Source organism: Molossus molossus, unplaced genomic scaffold (assembly GCF_014108415.1).
Source record: "Molossus molossus isolate mMolMol1 unplaced genomic scaffold, mMolMol1.p scaffold_m16_p_6, whole genome shotgun sequence".
Lineage (NCBI taxonomy): Eukaryota > Metazoa > Chordata > Mammalia > Chiroptera > Molossidae > Molossus > Molossus molossus.
Window position 1 is genome coordinate 48,697,291 of NW_023425399.1, and position 7,292 is coordinate 48,704,582.

A 7,292-nucleotide genomic window follows, 5' to 3' on the forward strand; every position below is an offset into this window, starting at 1 on the left:
GGATGTGGCGGGGCACTGTCAACATTGCTAATCTCGGCTTCCACAGTATGGCCGGCGACATTAGCTAGCGCTAGCTCTGCTCTCTCTAACGGGGAAACAGCGGACTACAAGAGACTGAACTGTATCTGCCTCTATTTCCAACAGACTCACGTTCAACATTCGCTCACACACACACACACAAAAAAAGCCGGGAAAATTTTATTAATCCTTTTTTTAAAAAAAGTTAATATAAAATTATAGCAAAAAAAGGAACTTGAAACAGCTGGAACAATCCGCAGCAGCGGCGGGAGAAGAGAATTTAATTTAGTTGATTTTCTGTGGTTGTTGGTTGTTCGCTAGTCTCACGGTGATGGAAGCTGCACATTTTTTCGAAGGGACCGAGAAGCTGCTGGAGGTTTGATTCTCCAGGCAGCAACCCGACGCAAATCAAGGATCAGGGGATCTTCGCACCATCCCAAGATCCGAGTGGGACATACATTTGAAGGATGTGCAATGTTCAATCATAAGTGTGACAAAAACTGACAAGCAGGAAGCTTATGTACTCAGTGAGAGTAGCATGTTTGTCTCCAAGAGACGTTTCATTTTGAAGACATGTGGTACCACCCTCTTGCTGAAAGCACTGGTTCCCTTGTTGAAACTTGCTCGAGATTACAGTGGGTTTGTCTCAATTCAAAGCTTCTTTGATTCTCATAAGAATTTCATGAAGCCTTCTCACCAAGGGTACCCACACCGGAATTTCCAGGAAGAAATAGAGTTTCTTAATGCAATTTTCCCAAATGGAGCAGCATATTGTATGGGACGTATGAATTCTGACTATTGGTACTTGTATACTTTGGATTTCCCAGAGAGCAGGGTAATCAGTCAGCCAGATCAAACCCTGGAAATTCTGATGAGTGAGATTGACCCAGCAGTTATGGACCAGTTCTACATGAAAGATGGTGTTACTGCAAAGGATGTCACTCGTGAGAGTGGAATTTGTGACCTGATACCAGGTTCTGTCATTGATGCCACAATGTTGAATCCTTGTGGGTATTCAATGAATGGCATGAAATCGGATGGAACTTATTGGACTATTCACATCACTCCAGAACCAGAATTTTCTTATGTTAGCTTTGAAACAAACTTAAGTCAGACCTCCTATGATGACCTGATCAGGAAAGTTGTGGAAGTCTTCAAGCCAGGAAAATTTGTGACCACCTTGTTTGTAAACCAGAGTTCTAAATGTCGCACAGTGCTTTCTTCGCCCCAGAAGATTGAAGGTTTTAAACGTCTTGATTGCCAGAGTGCTATGTTCAATGATTACAACTTTGTTTTTACCAGTTTTGCTAAGAAGCAGTAACAGTAGCAGAGTTGATTAAGAAAAATGAAGAAAAAATGCAAAAAGGAAACACAAATAAAAGAAGGTGGTGGCTGCTTTTTAGATATTGATACCGGGGCCCATGCTTTCCATAACCACCACCTTGTAGTTGCAGAAAGCCCTAGATGTAATGATAGTGTAATCATTTTGAATTGTATGCATTATTATATCAAGGAGTTAGATATCTTGCATGAATGCTCTCTTCTGTGTTTAGGTATCCTATGCCACTCTTGCTGTGAAATTGAAGTGCATGTAGAAAAAAACTTTTACTATATGAAACTTTACAACACTTGTGACAACAATTCAATTTGGTTTATGCACAGTATAATATTTCTCCAGGTATCATCCAAAATTCCCCACAGACAAGGCTTTCGTCCTCCTTAGGTGTTGGCCTCAGCCTAACCATCCGGGACTGTTCTATTAAATTGCTGCCAGAATATTACATCCAGTTACCTCCAATTTCTAGAGCATATTCTCTACTAATGTTATTGAAACCAATTTCTACTTTATATAGATGTTTTTTTGCAATGGCAATTAAAGTTTTTGTTCCACGAAAAAAATAAAAAATAAAAAAAAATAAAAAACATTTTCTCAAATGTGACCATATAATGCCCTTTCTCTCTCTCCTATGAACTTATTTTTTTATTAATTAATTTATTTTTGTTATAGATGGTTCTCTCTTCCCCCATTGATGCCATCATCCGGCTCCCCCTTCCCCTCAGCACAGTTGTCTATGTCCATTGGTTACAGATACATACATATAAGTTCTGTGGCCTAACTCTTTCCTCGCCCTGTCCCCCTCTTCTGAGGTTTGCCAGTCTCTTCCCCACATCCATGTCTCTGAGTTCATTCTGTTCATCAGTTTGTTTTGCTCATTATAGTCCACAAATATTATGGAATTTTTTTCTTCTTTTCATAACAGCTACTAACATCCTATTTTGTAGAATACACTTGGGGATTTTAGTACCTGCCTTTTTTTTTTTTTTTTTCTCTCCAGATGTTCATCATAAGCAGGAAGTTAGGGATTCATAAATTTGCTGTTGTAAAAAATTGAATTTATTGAGGTTATATTAGTTAATAAAATTAAATAGAGATTTGCTTTTATAAAAGAATGTCTAATGTGAAAGAACAAACTTCTAAATACCCACTGCTAAGAAGTCAGGTTGAAATCTTTCCCTTAGGAAGTGTTTTATGCTGTTGACTGTTCTAGCAGAGCCTATGGGTCTAGGATTCAGTCACAGTATGGAGGAGATGGCTTGTCTCTGCTCCATGATGACCAGGCTTCAGATGGAAGATTGGAGACTACTCACTGACACATGTGGTACTGGGATACAATTGTGCACACAACAAAGAGCTCTCTGGTGTGACTACCTCACAAGGCCACTCCAGAATGGCATCTTCATACATGGAGGCTCAGAGTTTTCAAAGTGTAGATCCCTAAAGAAATAGTCGGGTAGAATTACGTAACCTTTTATGATTTTGCTCCAGAAGCCTCTTCATCACTTCTACCACATTCTAGTGGCAGGATTGTTACACAGGTGTACCTGGTTTAGAGGCAGAAACTCACCCTGCCTCTCAGAGAGAAGTGGCAGCATTTCATGAGAAAGGCAGCTTGGAGAATGGAATATACCACTATTGCAGATAAAAGCAGACTACCACACTGTCCAAGAATCACAACAAATAGTGGGATTCAGTTCTGTGGCAGTTAGGGATACTTCTCCCATGGTGTCCTCATGCCAGATTGGATTCTATGCAGCACAAAAGGAAGGGATCCCTTGTCTTTGCTCCTTGAGGCTTAGAAGTGCCTCTTTCATGATTTCATCTCCTGCACCTGTTGCTGTGCTGCACATAGCACATCTAAGTATGTTTTGAATGAATGAGTATATATTTCTTCTCATTTTATTTTAACATTGCTTATTAGAGAAAGGAGAAAAAGAAGCAACAAAAATGTTCAACCTCATGTGACTCAGTGTCCATCATACCTCATAGCACTCCATGGTGCAGGTGCTGTCAGTACCCCCATTTTATGGGTGGGGGACTCAGAGCCAGAGAGTCTGAATGCTACTGCCAAAATCACACAGGTGGTGAGAGGGCAAGCAGGAGGTTTCCCTGGCAGAAAGATCCAAGCTTGCCTAACACCAGCCCATCTTCTATGAGAAGGATGAAGAAGCAAAGCCTCATAGAGGTTTATTTTTAACCCCAGTGCTCTAATCTCCTTCAAACAAGTGGTATGGAGGTGTTGTAGAGGCTGGTTGACTTTGCTCTCTCCCCAGTGGGTTGAAAATTTCTGCCCTTTGAAGCCCACTCCTGTTGTTTCTCTACTTGCCATCTAATGTGGAGTCTTAACCATTTGGTTTAATATTCAGGAACTTTGCTTTATTTTAATGTTTTTCTCAGGCAGTGACTTCTTCTGCTAAAGTATTTTTGCTCCCCAGGTACAAAAAGAAAGGCCCCCACCTCACAGCATGTGAGCCATGACCTGTAAACAGATGATTCTGTTTACATCTGGATGATTCTCACAATTTCCTTTCCAGCCTGAAGGCCTCATCTTCTCCTGCAATAAATTGGTACTTTTTTTTTCAGATTGAAGGAGTTTTGCAAGATTTAAGAAGTTTATAGTTTTTGATTTTGTAAGACTGAGCACTGAGAATTGAAGTTCATGTTTTTAAGAGGATCCTTACATGGGGCTCATAAATTCTGGAACGAGGCAGCCATAGATTCCAGCAGAACTGATCTATGCAAAACTCCCTGTGAAACCTTCTCCCTGGTGAGCTATGGAAAATATTTGCTGCCCACAGCCTAGGGTGATGGCAAACATTCCTACGCAGGCCTGGTGTTGGATGCCATGGTGTGGCACAGCTGCTACCATGCTGGTTGGTCTTTGGCTTGCGGCCTGTCACAGGGTGTTTACCTGAGAATGAATCTGAAAGATCACAGAGCCGGACTTGTATCTGGTAGGCAGAGGGAAATATGCCTAGTTATTTTAAAGCCAGAGGCTGTAGGCCTTGTCCATGGCCTGTCACTCACAAGGACAAACAGGGCTTACCTAAGGAACGGACATTCGCCAAACAAATCCTGTTACACTTGAAGAGTTGCTTTCATACTGAAAAGAAAGCAGGACAAAAGGGCCTATAGTAATGGGCGTGCACAATTACTGAGGGAGAATCAGGGCCTGCACATTTTTGGCACTGAAGGGGCAGCCTAGAGAGAGAACCAGGTGGGCATGTGCACAGTGCATATCTACACTCACATGCACACACTCACACAGTTACACACACATAACCATGCACATGCATACATGGTCACATCCATACACACACACACACACACACAAAGTTTAATTCATATGCCTATATTCTCACACACAGACAAACAATCTAAACACACACACATATACATACATGTTCACATAAGTGGACATGCCCAAGAATATGCATACTCTCACACAGACATTCTCATATACATGTACTAATACAGAAAATTCATCAACACTGGGGCACACACATGCTTATACTCAGTTCACAGACACATGTGTACATGAACAATTATATGCATATTCCCACATACACTCACTCTTACATATCTGCACACCCACATACATATTTATACATGCATTCCCTGACACATAATCAAACACTGTCATTCACACACACTTGCACATTTAGTACACACATTTACACATGTACAACTCACTCAAACAAATGGGTGTAGTGTCTCTGGCTTCTAAACATTTTAGAAAGTGTAGAGACATCTTTCATCTCCAGTTATGTGGACACCTCTCTCCTGGAGCCCAGCTTGAGCAGAGCTGCCCCAGTGTACCTGCTGACATGGGTCGAGAAGTTTGCTATTTTCTCTGTCCCATGTTTTGAATGAAGGGCAATGACTTCTCTGATGTTTTTGAGGCCAACTGGAAAGCTGTGGGTGGATTTTCCTTGGTTGATTGAATCTTCATGACTAGGCATATTGACTGTCAGAAGTTAACGAGCAATTTGCATTTTCCTGTTTGATTACCTGTATTTTGTCAGCTGAAGTTTATCTTATGCAAACTGTCCACCTTTCTGCATCCTCTCCTCCTTTCCAGGTGTTTTTATGTGATACCTATTTTATATAAAATAACTTTTTGAATGAGTCACCCACTCTTCTTTGATCTGAAGTTGTCTTTAAAAAGGCGCAAGTCTAGTACATATGATGTGAGTTTGACTCCAGATAGCTCAGGTTTACTGAGCTGTGACATTGTTTTGGGTACAGGTGATGAGTCAGGGTTCTTTCCCTGTATTATCTGGAAAATGAATGTATTTTTGGAAATTTAAATTATTGTTACAGCACAGAATATTCCAATATTTATATTAAAGTTAAAAAATGTATTACTACTTTTTTTATACCAATCAAATCATTTTAATGTTCTTATAATTTCTCAGTCCTTATTCATATGACCATAAAATAAAGTAACTGGAGTTTTATAAACAATTGGCATTGAAGTTCTTCTCTGGATCCCTTGATACCAACCCTCATTCTCTAACAACCAGAAACCTTTCTATGTAAGTTTTGATGTCACTGGAGCAGGTAGTAAAACTAAAAAAAAAAAAAAATAAGAAGAAGGACTGCATCAGAATCAGTCTTGTGTGTGTGCATGATGAAATATAAAATTTACCATCTTAGTCACTTTTAAGTATAAAGTTCAGCGGCATTAAGTATATTCACATTATTGTGTGACCATCACCACCATCATTTTCTAGAACATTTGTTAGGTTGTAAAACTGAAACTTTGCACCTACTCAACAATAACTCCCCATTTGTCCTTTTACCCAGCTCTTGACAACTATGATAATATTTTCTGTCTTTATAAATCTGACTATTCTAGACACCTCTATTGTGGAATCATGACTATATATATTCCCTTGTACATATACCCAATTTCGCTTATCCATTTATCTGTAGATAGACATTTGTGTTGCTTTTACCTATTGGTTGTTGTGAATATGCTGCTGTGAGCATTGGTGTTCACAGTGTTTTTGTTTTGTTTTTTAAATATAGCCTTTTATAAAAGACTTACTAACTACAGATTTCTTGTTGAAATGTCCTTCACCTAGTTTTTCAGTTTTCTTATCTGTAAAGTGATTTCATTAAAGCCACACAGTTAGTAAATAGGGTGCAGGACGTGGGGGGGCTGGAATCCTAAACTCTGTTCTGAGTTGTGTCCAACGCTCAGAAAGGCTCACAGCAGGACCACGTGTGAGCTTATACTATGAGCACCTTTAGCGCTTGCAGAGGTTCTCAACCTGCGGGTCACGATCCCTTTGGGGTCAAACAACCCTTTCACAGGGTCGCCTAAGACATAGCAGCAGCAAAATTACAGTTATGAAGTAGCAACAAAAATAATTTTATGATTGGGGGTCACCACAACACGAGGAACTGTATTAAAGGGTCATGGCATTAGGAAGATTGAGAACCACTGGCTTAGTGCAAGCTCAGGGGGGCAATCTTTTGCATTCAGTGAATTTCCCAAGTAGGTTTCCAGAAAAAGGCAGATAGGTCCCATGGGCCTGGTGTTGGTGGACCATCAGCACCAGTTGGTGTGAATTGGGTGAAGTTGGAATATCTCTAAGTGGATATTATCCAAGGAATTTCTCTAAGTGGAATCCTGCACACACACTTCTCAGCAAATGAGAGATCAATTCTTCCATATGGAGGCAAAAATGATGCTTAAAAATAGTACAAAGCACCAGAGTTAGACAATGTCTCAACTCTGGCAAAACTTAAGAGCTATTGATTGCATTGCTGTGGGTGCTATAGAACAAATGGAGTGTTTATTAAGTCCAGAGCAGTCATAACTGAGCCCTGGCTGGGTAGCTCAGTTGGTCGGAGTGTTGTCCCATACACCAAAAAGTTGTGGGTTTGATCCCCAGTTGGAGCAGGTATGGGAGGCAATCAATTG

The 7,292-nt window shown here is 40.3% G+C and overlaps 1 pseudogene; it reads left to right on the forward strand.

Annotated features, from left to right (window-relative positions):
- Positions 1-260: 260 nt before the first annotated feature.
- On the forward strand, positions 261-1,389 carry LOC118618489 (annotated as a pseudogene).
- Positions 1,390-7,292: the final 5,903 nt, after the last annotated feature.